The sequence below is a fragment of the Phoxinus phoxinus genome, assembly GCF_949152265.1.
Source record: "Phoxinus phoxinus genome assembly, chromosome: 3".
In the NCBI taxonomy this organism is placed as follows: Eukaryota; Metazoa; Chordata; class Actinopteri; order Cypriniformes; family Leuciscidae; genus Phoxinus; species Phoxinus phoxinus.
The window spans coordinates 16,893,117-16,911,198 of record NC_136878.1 but is presented as its reverse complement, the minus strand read 5'-3'; positions in this window follow the sequence as shown (position 1 = coordinate 16,911,198).

Genomic DNA, 18,082 nt, shown 5'->3' with positions numbered 1-18,082 from the left:
TCAGTGCTTAGACCACTAGGCTATAGGGGACAAGTGCAAAACAAAAGTTTGTTGAGTATTTGAACCTCACTTTTAAGAAAAATGAGAGGGGGGGGGGGGGAACAGAATCCGACGGCAAAAAACTAGCTGTCGGAATCCGTTCCCCCACCCTCAATATGAGAGGTTTTGATGAAGTGGCTTAAAAAAAGGCTGATTCCATTTTTTTGTGGATGGAGCTTAACTGCCATCAGTTTAAAGAATATCTTTTGCCTTTTAACCATGATAGGAAAGTATGAAAAAAAAAAGAAAAAAAAAAAACGATGACCCGGGACCTGTCGTCAAAATCCCAAAAGTATGAAAAAAAAAAAAAAAAAAAAACGATGACCCGGGACTTGAACTCTGGTCGTCAAAATCCCAAAAGTGTTAAATGTCAGTGCTTTGACCACTAGGCTATAGGGGACAAGTGCAAAACAAAAGTTTGTTGAGTATTTGAACCTCACTTTTAAGAAAAATGAGAGGGGGGGGGGGGAACAGAATCCGACGGCAAAAAACTAGCTGTCGGAATCCGTTCCCCCACCCTCAATATGAGAGGTTTTGATGAAGTGGCTTAAAAAAAGGCTGATTCAATTTTTTTGTGGATGGAGCTTAACTGCCATCAGTTTAAAGAATATCTTTTGCCTTTTAACCATGATAGGAAAGTATGAAAAAAAAAACAAAAAAAAAAACGATGACCCGGGACCTGTCGTCAAAATCCCAACAGTATGAAAAAAAAAAAAAAAAAACGATGACCCGGGACTTGAACTCTGGTCGTCAAATTGACAAAGTGTTAAATGTCAGTGCTTAGACCACTAGGCTATAGAGGACAATTGCAAAACAAAAGTTTGTTGAGTATTTGAACCTCACCTTTAAGAAAAATGAGAGGGGGGGGGGGGAACAGAATCCGACGGCAAAAAACTAGCTGTCGGAATCCGTTCCCCCACCCTCAATATGAGAGGTTTTGATGAAGTGGCTTAAAAAAAGGCTGATTCAATTTTTTGGTGGATGGAGCTTAACTGCCATCAGTTTAAAGAATATCTTTTGCCTTTTAACCATGATAGGAAAGTATGAAAAAAAAAAAAAAAAAAAAAACGATGACCCCGGGACCTGTCGTCAAAATCCCAAAAGTATGAAAAAAAAAAAAAAAAAACGATGACCCGGGACTTGAACTCTGGTTGTCAAATTCCCAAAGTGTTAAATGTCAGTGCTTAGACCACTAGGCTATAGATGACAATTGCAAAACAAAAGTTTGTTGAGTATTTGAACCTCACTTTTAAGAAAAATGAGAGGGGGGGGGGGGGGGGGGGACAGAATCCGACGGCAAAAAACTAGCTGTCGGAATCCGTTCCCCCACCCTCAATATGAGAGGTTTTGATGAAGTGGCTTAAAAAAAGGCTGATTAAATTTTTTTGTGGATGGAGCTTAACTGCCATCAGTTTAAAGAATATCTTTTGCCTTTTAACCATGATAGGAAAGTATGAAAAAAAAAAAGAAAAAAAAAAAAAAACGATGACCCAGGACTTGAACTCTGGTCATCAAATTCCCAAAGTGTTAAATGTCAGTGCTTAGACCACTAGGCTATAGGGGACAAGTGCAAAACAAAAGTTTGTTGAGTATTTGAACCTCACTTTTAAGAAAAATGAGAGGTGGGGGGGGGAACAGAATCCGACGGCAAAAAACTAGCTGTCGGAATCCGTTCTCCCACCCTCAATATGAGAGGTTTTGATGAAGTGGCTTAAAAAAAGGCTGATTCAATTTTTTTGTGGATGGAGCTTAACTGCCATCAGTTTAAAGAATATCTTTTGCCTTTTAACCATGATAGGAAAGTATGAAAAAAAAAAAGAAAAAAAAAAAAAAACGATGACCCAGGACTTGAACTCTGGTCATCAAATTCCCAAAGTGTTAAATGTCAGTGCTTAGACCACTAGGCTATAGGGGACAAGTGCAAAACAAAAGTTTGTTGAGTATTTGAACCTCACTTTTAAGAAAAATGAGAGGGGGGGGGGGGGAACAGAATCCGACGGCAAAAAACTAGCTGTCGGAATCCGTTCTCCCACCCTCAATATGAGAGGTTTTGATGAAGTGGCTTAAAAAAAGGCTGATTCAATTTTTTTGTGGATGGAGCTTAACTGCCATCAGTTTAAAGAATATCTTTTGCCTTTTAACCATGATAGGAAAGTATAAAAAAAAAATAAAAAAATAAAAAATAAAAAAAAACAATGACCCGGGACTTGAACTCTGGTCGTCAAATTCCCAAAGTGTTAAATGTCAGTGCTTAGACCACTAGGCTATAGATGACAATTGCAAAACAAAAGTTTGTTGAGTATTTGAACCTCACTTTTAAGAAAAATGAGAGGGGGGGGGGGGGGGGCAGAATCCGACGGCAAAAAACTAGCTGTCGGAATCCGTTCTCCCACCCTCAATATGAGAGGTTTTGATGAAGTGGCTTAAAAAAAGGCTGATTCAATTTTTTTGTGGATGGAGCTTAACTGCCATCAATTTAAAGAATATCTTTTGCCTTTTAACCATGATAGGAAAGTATGAAAAAAAAAAAAAAAAAAAAAAAAAAAACGATGACCCGGGACCTGTCGTCAAAATCCCAAAAGTATGAAAAAAAAAAAAAAAAAAAACGATGACCCGGGACTTGAACTCTGGTCGTCAAAATCCCAAAAGTGTTAAATGTCAGTGCTTTGACCACTAGGCTATAGGGGACAAGTGCAAAACAAAAGTTTGTTGAGTATTTGAACCTCACCTTTAAGAAAAATGAGAGGGGGGGGGGGGGGGGGAACAGAATCCGACGGCAAAAAACTAGCTGTCGGAATCCGTTCCCCCACCCTCAATATGAGAGGTTTTGATGAAGTGGCTTAAAAAAAGGCTGATTCCATTTTTTTGTGGATGGAGCTTAACTGCCATCAGTTTAAAGAATATCTTTTGCCTTTTAACCATGATAGGAAAGTATGAAAAAAAAAACAAAAAACAAAAAAAAAACGATGACCCGGGACCTGTCGTCAAAATCCCAAAAGTATGAAATGAAAAAAAAAAAAAAACGATGACCCGGGACTTGAACTCTGGTCGTCAAATTCCCAAAGTGTTAAATGTCAGTGCTTAGACCACTAGGCTATAGAGGACACGTACAAAAAAGTTTGTTGAGTATTTGAACCTCACTTTTAAAAAAAATTCGGGGGGGGAACAGAATCCGACGGCAAAAAAATAGCTGTCGGAATCCGTTCCCCCACCCTCAATACGAGAGGTTTTGATGAAGTGGCTTAAAAAAAGGCTGATTCAATTTTTTTGTGGATGGAGCTTAACTGCCATCAGTTTAAAGAATATCTTTTGCCTTTTAACCATGATAGGAAAGTATGAAAAAAAAAAGAAAAAAAAAAAACGATGACCCGGGACCTGTCGTCAAAATCCCAAAAGTATGAAAAAAAAAAAAAAAAAAACGATGACCCGGGACTTGAACTCTGGTCGTCAAAATCCCAAAAGTGTTAAATGTCAGTGCTTTGACCACTAGGCTATAGGGGACAAGTGCAAAACAAAAGTTTGTTGAGTATTTGAACCTCACCTTTAAGAAAAATGAGAGGGGGGGACAGAATCCGACGGCAAAAAACTAGCTGTCGGAATCCGTTCCCCCACCCTCAATATGAGAGGTTTTGATGAAGTGGCTTAAAAAAAGGCTGATTCAATTTTTTTGTGGATGGAGCTTAACTGCCATCAGTTTAAAGAATATCTTTTGCCTTTTAACCATGATAGGAAAGTATGAAAAAAAAAACGAAAAAAAAAAAAACGATGACCCGGGACCTGTCGTCAAAATCCCAAAAGTATGAAAAAAAAAAAAAAAAAACGATGACCCGGGACTTGAACTCTGGTCGTCAAATTCCCAAAGTGTTAAATGTCAGTGCTTAGACCACTAGGCTATAGGGGACAAGTGCAAAACAAAAGTTTGTTGAGTATTTGAACCTCACTGCTGAGAAAAATGAGAGGGGGGGGGAACAGAATCCGACGGCAAAAAACTAGCTGTCGGAATCCGTTCCCCCACCCTCAATATGAGAGGTTTTGATGAAGTGGCTTAAAAAAAGGCTGATTCAATTTTTTTGTGGATGGAGCTTAACTGCCATCAATTTAAAGAATATCTTTTGCCTTTTAACCATGATAGGAAAGTATGAAAAAAAAAAAAAAAAAAAAAAAAAAAACGATGACCCGGGACCTGTCGTCAAAATCCCAAAAGTATGAAATGAAAAAAAAAAAAAAACGATGACCCGGGACTTGAACTCTGGTCGTCAAATTCCCAAAGTGTTAAATGTCAGTGCTTAGACCACTAGGCTATAGAGGACACGTGCAAAACAAAAGTTTGTTGAGTATTTGAACCTCACTTTTAAGAAAAATGAGGGGGGGGGGGGGGGGGGGGGAACGGAATCCGACGGCAAAAAACTAGCTGTCGGAATCCGTTCCCCCACCCTCAATACGAGAGGTTTTGATGAAGTGGCTTAAAAAAAGGCTGATTCAATTTTTTTGTGGATGGAGCTTAACTGCCATCAGTTTAAAGAATATCTTTTGCCTTTTAACCATGATAGGAAAGTATGAAAAAAAAAAGAAAAAAAAAAAACGATGACCCGGGACCTGTCGTCAAAATCCCAAAAGTATGAAAAAAAAAAAAAAAAAACGATGACCCGGGACTTGAACTCTGGTCGTCAAAATCCCAAAAGTGTTAAATGTCAGTGCTTTGACCACTAGGCTATAGGGGACAAGTGCAAAACAAAAGTTTGTTGAGTATTTGAACCTCACCTTTAAGAAAAATGAGAGGGGGGGACAGAATCCGACGGCAAAAAACTAGCTGTCGGAATCCGTTCCCCCACCCTCAATATGAGAGGTTTTGATGAAGTGGCTTAAAAAAAGGCTGATTCAATTTTTTTGTGGATGGAGCTTAACTGCCATCAGTTTAAAGAATATCTTTTGCCTTTTAACCATGATAGGAAAGTATGAAAAAAAAACGAAAAAAAAAAAAACGATGACCCGGGACCTGTCGTCAAAATCCCAAAAGTATGAAAAAAAAAAAAAAAAAACGATGACCCGGGACTTGAACTCTGGTCGTCAAATTCCCAAAGTGTTAAATGTCAGTGCTTAGACCACTAGGCTATAGGGGACAAGTGCAAAACAAAAGTTTGTTGAGTATTTGAACCTCACTGCTGAGAAAAATGAGAGGGGGGGGAACAGAATCCGACGGCAAAAAACTAGCTGTCGGAATCCGTTCCCCCACCCTCAATATGAGAGGTTTTGATGAAGTGGCTTAAAAAAAGGCTGATTCAATTTTTTTGTGGATGGAGCTTAACTGCCATCAATTTAAAGAATATCTTTTGCCTTTTAACCATGATAGGAAAGTATGAAAAAAAAAAAAAAAAAAAAAAAAAAAACGATGACCCGGGACCTGTCGTCAAAATCCCAAAAGTATGAAATGAAAAAAAAAAAAAAACGATGACCCGGGACTTGAACTCTGGTCGTCAAATTCCCAAAGTGTTAAATGTCAGTGCTTAGACCACTAGGCTATAGAGGACACGTGCAAAACAAAAGTTTGTTGAGTATTTGAACCTCACTTTTAAGAAAAATGAGGGGGGGGGGGGGGGGGGGGAACGGAATCCGACGGCAAAAAACTAGCTGTCGGAATCCGTTCCCCCACCCTCAATACGAGAGGTTTTGATGAAGTGGCTTAAAAAAAGGCTGATTCAATTTTTTTGTGGATGGAGCTTAACTGCCATCAGTTTAAAGAATATCTTTTGCCTTTTAACCATGATAGGAAAGTATGAAAAAAAAAAGAAAAAAAAAAAACGATGACCCGGGACCTGTCGTCAAAATCCCAAAAGTATGAAAAAAAAAAAAAAAAAACGATGACCCGGGACTTGAACTCTGGTCGTCAAAATCCCAAAAGTGTTAAATGTCAGTGCTTTGACCACTAGGCTATAGGGGACAAGTGCAAAACAAAAGTTTGTTGAGTATTTGAACCTCACCTTTAAGAAAAATGAGAGGGGGGGGACAGAATCCGACGGCAAAAAACTAGCTGTCGGAATCCGTTCCCCCACCCTCAATATGAGAGGTTTTGATGAAGTGGCTTAAAAAAAGGCTGATTCAATTTTTTTGTGGATGGAGCTTAACTGCCATCAGTTTAAAGAATATCTTTTGCCTTTTAACCATGATAGGAAAGTATGAAAAAAAAACGAAAAAAAAAAAAACGATGACCCGGGACCTGTCGTCAAAATCCCAAAAGTATGAAAAAAAAAAAAAAAAAACGATGACCCGGGACTTGAACTCTGGTCGTCAAATTCCCAAAGTGTTAAATGTCAGTGCTTAGACCACTAGGCTATAGGGGACAAGTGCAAAACAAAAGTTTGTTGAGTATTTGAACCTCACTGCTGAGAAAAATGAGAGGGGGGGGAACAGAATCCGACGGCAAAAAACTAGCTGTCGGAATCCGTTCCCCCACCCTCAATATGAGAGGTTTTGATGAAGTGGCTTAAAAAAATTCTGATTCAATTTTTTTGTGGATGGAGCTTAACTGCCATCAGTTTAAAGAATATCTTTTGCCTTTTAACCATGATAGGAAAGTATGAAAAAAAAAACGAAAAAAAAAAAAACGATGACCCGGGACCTGTCGTCAAAATCCCAAAAGTATGTAAAAAAAAAAAAAAAAACGATGACCCGGGACTTGAACTCTGGTCGTCAAAATTCCCAAAGTGTTAAATGTCAGTGCTTAGACCACTAGGCTATAGGGGACAAATGCAAAACAAAAGTTTGTTGAGTATTTGAACCTCACTTTTAAGAAAAATGAGAGGGGGGGGGGGGGAACAGAATCCGACGGCAAAAAACTAGCTGTCGGAATCCGTTCCCCCACCCTCAATATGAGAGGTTTTGATGAAGTGGCTTAAAAAAAGGCTGATTCAATTTTTTTGTGGATGGAGCTTAACTGCCATCAGTTTAAAGAATATCTTTTGCCTTTTAACCATGATAGGAAAGTATGAAAAAAAAAAAAAAAAAAAAAACGATGACCCGGGACCTGTCGTCAAAATCCCAAAAGTATGAAAAAAAAAAAAAAAAAACGATGACCCGGGACTTGAACTCTGGTCGTCAAATTCCCAAAGTGTTAAATGTCAGTGCTTAGACCACTAGGCTATAGAGGACAATTGCAAAACAAAAGTTTGTTGAGTATTTGAACCTCACTTTTAAGAAAAATGAGAGGGGGGGGGGGGGAACAGAATCCGACGGCAAAAAACTAGCTGTCGGAATCCGTTCCCCCACCCTCAATATGAGAGGTTTTGATGAAGTGGCTTAAAAAAAGGCTGATTCAATTTTTTTGTGGATGGAGCTTAACTGCCATCAATTTAAAGAATATCTTTTGCCTTTTAACCATGATAGGAAAGTATGAAAAAAAAAAAAACGATGACCCGGGACCTGTCGTCAAAATCCCAAAAGTATGAAATAAAATAAAAAAAAAACGATGACCCGGGACTTGAACTCTGGTCGTCAAATTCCCAAAGTGTTAAATGTCAGTGCTTAGACCACTAGGTTGTAGAGGACACGTGCAAAACAAAAGTTTGTTGAGTATTTGAACCTCACTTTTAAGAAAAATGAGGGGGGGGGGGGGGGGGTGGACAGAATCCGACGGCAAAAAACTAGCTGTCGGAATCCGTTCCCCCACCCTCAATACGAGAGGTTTTGATGAAGTGGCTTAAAAAAAGGCTGATTCAATTTTTTTGTGGATGGAGCTTAACTGCCATCAGTTTAAAGAATATCTTTTGCCTTTTAACCATGATAGGAAAGTATGAAAAAAAAAAAAACGATGACCCGGGACCTGTCGTCAAAATCCCAAAAGTATGAAATAAAATAAAAAAAAAACGATGACCCGGGACTTGAACTCTGGTCGTCAAATTCCCAAAGTGTTAAATGTCAGTGCTTAGACCACTAGGTTGTAGAGGACACGTGCAAAACAAAAGTTTGTTGAGTATTTGAACCTCACTTTTAAGAAAAATGAGGGGGGGGGGGGGGGATGGGGGTGGACAGAATCCGACGGCAAAAAACTAGCTGTCGGAATCCGTTCCCCCACCCTCAATACGAGAGGTTTTGATGAAGTGGCTTAAAAAAAGGCTGATTCAATTTTTTTGTGGATGGAGCTTAACTGCCATCAGTTTAAAGAATATCTTTTGCCTTTTAACCATGATAGGAAAGTATGAAAAAAAAAATGAAAAAAAAAAAAATGATGACCCGGGACCTGTCGTCAAAATCCCAAAAGTATGAAAAAAAAAAAAAAAAAAACGATGACCCGGGACTTGAACTCTTGTCATCAAATTCCCAAAGTGTTAAATGTCAGTGCTTAGACCACTAGGCTATAGGGGACAAGTGCAAAACAAAAGTTTGTTGAGTATTTGAACCTCACTTTTAAGAAAAATGAGAGGGGGGGGGGGAACAGAATCCGACGGCAAAAAACTAGCTGTCGGAATCCGTTCCCCCACCCTCAATACGAGAGGTTTTGATGAAGTGGCTTAAAAAAATTCTGATTAAATTTTTTTGTGGATGGAGCTTAACTGCCATCAGTTTAAAGAATATCTTTTGCCTTTTAACCATGATAGGAAAGTATGAAAAAAAAAGAAAAAAAAAAAACGATGACCCGGGACCTGTCGTCAAAATCCCAAAAGTATGAAAAAAAAAAAAAAAAAAACGATGACCCGGGACTTGAACTCTGGTCGTCAAAATCCCAAAAGTGTTAAATGTCAGTGCTTTGACCACTAGGCTATAGGGGACAAGTGCAAAACAAAAGTTTGTTGAGTATTTGAACCTCACTTTTAAGAAAAATGAGAGGGGGGGGGGGAACAGAATCCGACGGCAAAAAACTAGCTGTCGGAATCCGTTCCCCCACCCTCAATATGAGAGGTTTTGATGAAGTGGCTTAAAAAAAGGCTGATTCCATTTTTTTGTGGATGGAGCTTAACTGCCATCAGTTTAAAGAATATCTGTTGCCTTTTAACCATGATAGGAAAGTATGAAAAAAAAAAAGAAAAAAAAAAAAACGATGACCCGGGACCTGTCGTCAAAATCCCAAAAGTATGAAAAAAAAAAAAAAAAAAACGATGACCCGGGACTTGAATTCTGGTCATCAAATTCCCAAAGTGTTAAATGTCAGTGCTTAGACCACTAGGCTATAGGGGACAAGTGCAAAACAAAAGTTTGTTGAGTATTTGAACCTCACTTTTAAGAAAAATGAGAGGGGGGGGGGGAACAGAATCCGACGGCAAAAAACTAGCTGTCGGAATCCGTTCCCCCACCCTCAATATGAGAGGTTTTGATGAAGTGGCTTAAAAAAAGGCTGATTCCATTTTTTTGTGGATGGAGCTTAACTGCCATCAGTTTAAAGAATATCTTTTGCCTTTTAACCATGATAGGAAAGTATGAAAAAAAAACGAAAAAAAAAAAACGATGACCCGGGACCTGTCGTCAAAATCCCAAAAGTATGAAAAAAAAAAAAAAAAAAACGATGACCCGGGACTTGAACTCTGGTCGTCAAAATCCCAAAAGTGTTAAATGTCAGTGCTTTGACCACTAGGCTATAGGGGACAAGTGTAAAACAAAAGTTTGTTGAGTATTTGAACCTCATCTTTAAGAAAAATGAGAGGGGGGGGGGGGGGGGGGAACAGAATCCGACGGCAAAAAACTAGCTGTCGGAATCCGTTCCCCCACCCTCAATATGAGAGGTTTTGATGAAGTGGCTTAAAAAAAGGCTGATTCCATTTTTTTGTGGATGGAGCTTAACTGCCATCAGTTTAAAGAATATCTGTTGCCTTTTAACCATGATAGGAAAGTATGAAAAAAAAAAAGAAAAAAAAAAAACGATGACCCGGGACCTGTCGTCAAAATCCCAAAAGTATGAAAAAAAAAAAAAAAAAAACGATGACCCGGGACTTGAATTCTGGTCATCAAATTCCCAAAGTGTTAAATGTCAGTGCTTAGACCACTAGGCTATAGGGGACAAGTGCAAAACAAAAGTTTGTTGAGTATTTGAACCTCACTTTTAAGAAAAATGAGAGGGGGGGGGGGGGGAACAGAATCCGACGGCAAAAAACTAGCTGTCGGAATCCGTTCCCCCACCCTCAATATGAGAGGTTTTGATGAAGTGGCTTAAAAAAAGGCTGATTCCATTTTTTTGTGGATGGAGCTTAACTGCCATCAGTTTAAAGAATATCTTTTGCCTTTTAACCATGATAGGAAAGTATGAAAAAATAACGAAAAAAAAAAAACGATGACCCGGGACCTGTCGTCAAAATCCCAAAAGTATGAAAAAAAAAAAAAAAAAAACGATGACCCGGGACTTGAACTCTGGTCATCAAATTCCCAAAGTGTTAAATGTCAGTGCTTAGACCACTAGGCTATAGGGGACAAGTGCAAAACAAAAGTTTGTTGAGTATTTGAACCTCACTTTTAAGAAAAATGAGAGGGGGGGGGGGGGGAACAGAATCGGACGGCAAAAAACTAGCTGTCGGAATCCGTTCCCCCACCCTCAATATGAGAGGTTTTGATGAAGTGGCTTAAAAAAAGGCTGATTCCATTTTTTTGTGGATGGAGCTTAACTGCCATCAATTTAAAGAATATCTTTTGCCTTTTAACCATGATAGGAAAGTATGAAAAAAAAAAAAAAAAAAAAAAAAAAAACGATGACCCGGGACCTGTCGTCAAAATCCCAAAAGTATGAAATGAAAAAAAAAAAAAAACGATGACCCGGGACTTGAACTCTGGTCGTCAAATTCCCAAAGTGTTAAATGTCAGTGCTTAGACCACTAGGCTATAGAGGACACGTGCAAAACAAAAGTTTGTTGAGTATTTGAACCTCACTTTTAAGAAAAATGAGGGGGGGGGGGGGGGGGAACAGAATCCGACGGCAAAAAACTAGCTGTCGGAATCCGTTCCCCCACCCTCAATACGAGAGGTTTTGATGAAGTGGCTTAAAAAAAGGCTGATTAAATTTTTTTGTGGATGGAGCTTAACTGCCATCAGTTTAAAGAATATCTTTTGCCTTTTAACCATGATAGGAAAGTATGAAAAAAAAACGAAAAAAAAAAAACGATGACCCGGGACCTGTCGTCAAAATCCCAAAAGTATGAAAAAAAAAAAAAAAAAAAACGATGACCCGGGACTTGAACTCTGGTCGTCAAAATCCCAAAAGTGTTAAATGTCAGTGCTTTGACCACTAGGCTATAGGGGACAAGTGCAAAACAAAAGTTTGTTGAGTATTTGAACCTCACCTTTAAGAAAAATGAGAGGGGGGGGGGGGGGGGGGAACAGAATCCGACGGCAAAAAACTAGCTGTCGGAATCCGTTCCCCCACCCTCAATATGAGAGGTTTTGATGAAGTGGCTTAAAAAAAGGCTGATTCCATTTTTTTGTGGATGGAGCTTAACTGCCATCAGTTTAAAGAATATCTTTTGCCTTTTAACCATGATAGGAAAGTATGAAAAAAAAAAAGAAAAAAAAAAAAACGATGACCTGGGACCTGTCGTCAAAATCCCAAAAGTATGAAAAAAAAAAAAAAAAAAACGATGACCTGGGACTTGAACTCTGGTCATCAAATTCCCAAAGTGTTAAATGTCAGTGCTTAGACCACTAGGCTATAGGGGACAATTGCAAAACAAAAGTTTGTTGAGTATTTGAACCTCACTTTTAAGAAAAATGAGAGGGGGGGGGGGGGACGGGACAGAATCCGACGGCAAAAAACTAGCTGTCGGAATCCGTTCCCCCACCCTCAATATGAGAGGTTTTGATGAAGTGGCTTAAAAAAAGGCTGATTCCATTTTTTTGTGGATGGAGCTTAACTGCCATCAGTTTAAAGAATATCTTTTGCCTTTTAACCATGATAGGAAAGTATGAAAAAAAAAATGAAAAAAAAAAAAAACGATGACCCGGGACTTGAACTCTGGTCATCAAATTCCCAAAGTGTTAAATGTCAGTGCTTAGACCACTAGGCTATAGAGGACAATTGCAAAACAAAAGTTTGTTGAGTATTTGAACCTCACTTTTAAGAAAAATGAGAGGGGGGGGGGGGAACAGAATCCGACGGCAAAAAACTAGCTGTCGGAATCCGTTCCCCCACCCTCAATATGAGAGGTTTTGATGAAGTGGCTTAAAAAAAGGCTGATTCAATTTTTTTGTGGATGGAGCTTAACTGCCATCAATTTAAAGAATATCTTTTGCCTTTTAACCATGATAGGAAAGTATGAAAAAAAAAAAAAAAAAAAAAAAAAAAACGATGACCCGGGACCTGTCGTCAAAATCCCAAAAGTATGAAATGAAAAAAAAAAAAAAACGATGACCCGGGACTTGAACTCTGGTCGTCAAATTCCCAAAGTGTTAAATGTCAGTGCTTAGACCACTAGGCTATAGAGGACACGTGCAAAACAAAAGTTTGTTGAGTATTTGAACCTCACTTTTAAGAAAAATGAGGGGGGGGGGGGGGGGAACAGAATCCGACGGCAAAAAACTAGCTGTCGGAATCCGTTCCCCCACCCTCAATACGAGAGGTTTTGATGAAGTGGCTTAAAAAAAGGCTGATTCAATTTTTTTGTGGATGGAGCTTAACTGCCATCAGTTTAAAGAATATCTTTTGCCTTTTAACCATGATAGGAAAGTATGAAAAAAAAACGAAAAAAAAAAAACGATGACCCGGGACCTGTCGTCAAAATCCCAAAAGTATGAAAAAAAAAAAAAAAAAAAACGATGACCCGGGACTTGAACTCTGGTCGTCAAAATCCCAAAAGTGTTAAATGTCAGTGCTTTGACCACTAGGCTATAGGGGACAAGTGCAAAACAAAAGTTTGTTGAGTATTTGAACCTCACCTTTAAGAAAAATGAGAGGGGGGGGGGGGGGGGAACAGAATCCGACGGCAAAAAACTAGCTGTCGGAATCCGTTCCCCCACCCTCAATATGAGAGGTTTTGATGAAGTGGCTTAAAAAAAGGCTGATTCCATTTTTTTGTGGATGGAGCTTAACTGCCATCAATTTAAAGAATATCTTTTGCCTTTTAACCATGATAGGAAAGTATGAAAAAAAAAAAAAAAAAAAAAAAAAAAACGATGACCCGGGACCTGTCGTCAAAATCCCAAAAGTATGAAATGAAAAAAAAAAAAAAACGATGACCCGGGACTTGAACTCTGGTCGTCAAATTCCCAAAGTGTTAAATGTCAGTGCTTAGACCACTAGGCTATAGAGGACACGTGCAAAACAAAAGTTTGTTGAGTATTTGAACCTCACTTTTAAGAAAAATGATGGGGGGAACAGAATCCGACGGCAAAAAACTAGCTGTCGGAATCCGTTCCCCCACCCTCAATACGAGAGGTTTTGATGAAGTGGCTTAAAAAAAGGCTGATTCAATTTTTTTGTGGATGGAGCTTAACTGCCATCAGTTTAAAGAATATCTTTTGCCTTTTAACCATGATAGGAAAGTATGAAAAAAAAACGAAAAAAAAAAAACGATGACCCGGGACCTGTCGTCAAAATCCCAAAAGTATGAAAAAAAAAAAAAAAAAAAAACGATGACCCGGGACTTGAACTCTGGTCGTCAAAATCCCAAAAGTGTTAAATGTCAGTGCTTTGACCACTAGGCTATAGGGGACAAGTGCAAAACAAAAGTTTGTTGAGTATTTGAACCTCACCTTTAAGAAAAATGAGAGGGGGGGGGGGGGAACAGAATCCGACGGCAAAAAACTAGCTGTCGGAATCCGTTCCCCCACCCTCAATATGAGAGGTTTTGATGAAGTGGCTTAAAAAAAGGCTGATTCCATTTTTTTGTGGATGGAGCTTAACTGCCATCAGTTTAAAGAATATCTTTTGCCTTTTAACCATGATAGGAAAGTATGAAAAAAAAAAAAAAAAAAAAAAAAAAAAACGATGACCCGGGACCTGTCGTCCAAATCCCAAAAGTATGAAAAAAAAAAAAAAAAAACGATGACCCGGGACTTGAACTCTGGTCGTCAAATTCCAAAAGTGTTAAATGTCAGTGCTTAGACCACTAGGCTCTAGAGGACAATTGCAAAACAAAAGTTTGTTGAGTATTTGAACCTCACTTTTAAGAAAAATGAGAGGGGGGGGGGGGAACAGAATCCGACGGCAAAAAACTAGCTGTCGGAATCCGTTCCCCCACCCTCAATATGAGAGGTTTTGATGAAGTGGCTTAAAAAAAGGCTGATTCAATTTTTTTGTGGATGGAGCTTAACTGCCATCAATTTAAAGAATATCTTTTGCCTTTTAACCATGATAGGAAAGTATGAAAAAAAAAAAGAAAAAAAAAAAAAACGATGACCCGGGACTTGAACTCTGGTCGTCAAATTCCCAAAGTGTTAAATGTCAGTGCTCAGACCACTAGGCTATAGAGGACAATTGCAAAACAAAAGTTTGTTGAGTATTTGAACCTAACTTTTAAGAAAAATGAGAGGGGGGGGGGGAACAGACAGGGGTGCCGCCAGAAATTCTGGGCCCTATGGAAACCAAAATTTCTGGGCCCCCTACATTTTTTACAGATACAATTTAACCCAATAAACATGCCCTGTATACTTTTAAAAAGATACTTAGCACATTGCATAGTTAAAATGTCTAAAGATGAGTACAAAGCCTACAAAAACAAGAAAAAAAATATAGAAATATGTACTTGTTTACATAAAAGGGAGAACATGTATTATCTCAATTGCAATTGCAAGCACAACAGAACATAATGTACACATATTGACATACTTTACATGAACAAGCTTTAGCTGGGTCAAACTGCTCAATCAGGAAACATCAGCTAGAACTAACCCATAATTAAATCAGTCCAGGAATAAAGCTAGGCCAAAAGGGCTCAAAATCAAGACACACCAGACACACACACACACACACACACACGTAATTATTTTTATTGGCCTATTTAGTTTTCTTAATAGGCTATATAATATTAAAATATCTATTTTGTAAACTCCTTATAGCCAATGGTTACTACAGACATGTTTTATAAAATTTTATATTATTTTTCTGGGGCATTTTATTCATATTAAGAACGTCAAATCTGACAGCATCGATCGTAGCAGCAGCACTGTCTGTCACTTCACAGAACACACGACACGGCAAACTGATTTTGTAATTTTTGAAGCGTGTAGATTACTTTTTATTTTGTGAAGTTATCATCATGTGGCGAACACAGTAGATAAGACGTGTTTAGAGGCTTCAATCTTCGTGAAGTTTCGCGCTCGGGGGACGTGGGGAAAGGAGGACGCGGGTGTGCAGCAGCCGCTGAATCTGTGTCTACGAGACTTGATAACCCGGAGACAGCAGATATGTTATTATTGTTGGATGTAAATCATAATTCAGTAATTATTTTACTAAGCTAGCTAGATAAAAGCAGCCAAGCAGGTCATCATGTAGTAACAAAAATGAGTAACTCTGAAAGTTTTGGAATACAGGAATAGGGCAACTGGGCAAGCTACCTTTCTTTTTGAAAAACTGTGTGACATACATTGCCTACTGTCGACTTCGGCGTTCTCTGTCTTCTCTTTCCGTTTTTAATGCCCTGACTTTTGAAGTGACATGCCTGCGTGTGTCACTGTCTGCGCTGCATCATAGCAAGTGCAATAAGCAAGACGCTACACTAGCGCGATCGTAGCTTGGACAGCGCAGGTGGAATGAACCATTGTGAGAGGGAGGGGTGTATCTGAAACAGTAAATACATTATTTGTTTTTTAAATATTAAATCTCTGGTCAAAACGGACAAAATACACATTTAGTGCATGAGGGGCCCTAGCACTTTTAAGGTATGTATAAAAAAAGTGAAAAGAAATTAGAAAAGAAAAAGGGGGTCTGCTCTTCTGGGCCCTAAATCAGCCTGGGCCCTTAGAATCGTCCTAACCTTCCACCCCTTTACGGCGCCCTTGGGAACAGAATCCGACGGCAAAAAACTAGCTGTCGGAATCCGTTCCCCCACCCTCAATATGAGAGGTTTTGATGAAGTGGCTTAAAAAAAGGCTGATTCAATTTTTTTGTGGATGGAGCTTAACTGCCATCAATTTAAAGAATATCTTTTGCCTTTTAACCATGATAGGAAAGTATGAAAAAAAAAAAAAAAAAAAAAAAAAAAACGATGACCCGGGACCTGTCGTCAAAATCCCAAAAGTATGAAATGAAAAAAAAAAAAAACGATGACCCGGGACTTGAACTCTGGTCGTCAAATTCCCAAAGTGTTAAATGTCAGTGCTTAGACCACTAGGCTATAGAGGACACGTGCAAAACAAAAGTTTGTTGAGTATTTGAACCTCACCTTTAAGAAAAATGAGAGGGGGGGGGGGGGGGGGGGGAACAGAATCCGACGGCAAAAAACTAGCTGTCGGAATCCGTTCCCCCACCCTCAATATGAGAGGTTTTGATGAAGTGGCTTAAAAAAAGGCTGATTCCATTTTTTTGTGGATGGAGCTTAACTGCCATCAATTTAAAGAATATATTTTGCCTTTTAACCATGATAGGAAAGTATGAAAAAAAAAAAGAAAAAAAAAAACGATGACCTGGGACCTGTCGTCAAAATCCCAAAAGTATGAAAAAAAAAAAAAAAAAAACGATGACCCGGGACTTGAACTCTGGTCATCAAATTCCCAAAGTGTTAAATGTCAGTGCTTAGACCACTAGGCTATAGGGGACAAGTGCAAAACAAAAGTTTGTTGAGTATTTGAACCTCACTTTTAAGAAAAATGAGAGAGGGGGGGGGGGGGGGGGGGGGGAGCAGAATCCGACGGCAAAAAACTAGCTGTCGGAATCCGTTCCCCCACCCTCAATCTATATGGGGAGGCTGCAGACCTGGAGCCGGTAGATATAGGACCCAAACAGTTTTACGCCCCTGGCAGTTTTACGCCCCTGTTGTTCCTGATGCGTCCAGTAGGGAGATATACTGCGAAATAACATCATTAAATCGACGCTTACACATTAATAACCCGTCCATAGACTTGACAATTTTGTGTTTTTTGTTCATTTAAATATAAACGCTGCAGTGTAGATCTGCACGGATTAAAATAGAAAAATAGATGCAGATATTCAGTCGGTGTTCACTCTCTTCACTCAGCCTACAGAAGACTTTTGTTTTTGTGAATTGAAAAATTAAAAATACATATAGTTGGATCAACTGCGTGTTATGACAAGTAATGATATGACCTACTGCAGTTATAGGCCTATTCACTGTATGTTTTTATATGGAGACTAAGTGAAATATGTTGTTGTGAATTTATATAAAGTTACATTAACCATATTTAGACCATTAGACATACAGTACCGTGTAATCATATGGATCCTCGATTTAATATCTGCTGTACTATTCTCTATTGGTCGTCATACAGCTACAAAACAGTGTCCTACATACGTGGTAAGAAATTTAAGCCAGATCGTCCTGAACTTTTTGGTAAATTCTGGGCAAGTTTCATATGCATAAAGACAGAACCATCCAATGGCAAAACCTTTAAACTCAAAGGTTTCTAAAACAAATAATATCCTTGAATCTGTTGTAAAGAACCTTTAATTTTTTTATTGACAAAATGTAATATTGTATTGATTTGTGTAGCCTAATTCAATCTCTTTTGATGTCCGTATACCCCCCTTGTTTTTTTTTGTTTTTTTTTTTGTTTTTTTTCCCTCTTCTCACTGTTAATGTCTGTATCCTTTCATTTGCAATACAAAATAAATAAATTAATTAATTTAAAAAAAGATTAAAATATACCTCAATTCGTGTCGCTGTACAGTCTCCCCCTACTGGACGCATCAGGAACAACAGGGGCGTAAAACTGCCAGGGGCGTAAAACTGTTTGGGTCCTATATCTACCGGCTCCAGGTCTGCAGCCTCCCCATACTCTCTCAGGTGCTGCGGTTATCACTCCGCCCAAGTAGCAGTGCCTTCAGAGAATATAGTTCCCAGTATTTACACGGTTAAAATATGTCTGTGTCTCATTTGACTTTGTTTTTTGTACACTCTGTGACTATACAAATCACAACATGTAAATAGGAAAATGTTTGCGTTATTTTGTCACTTATTTG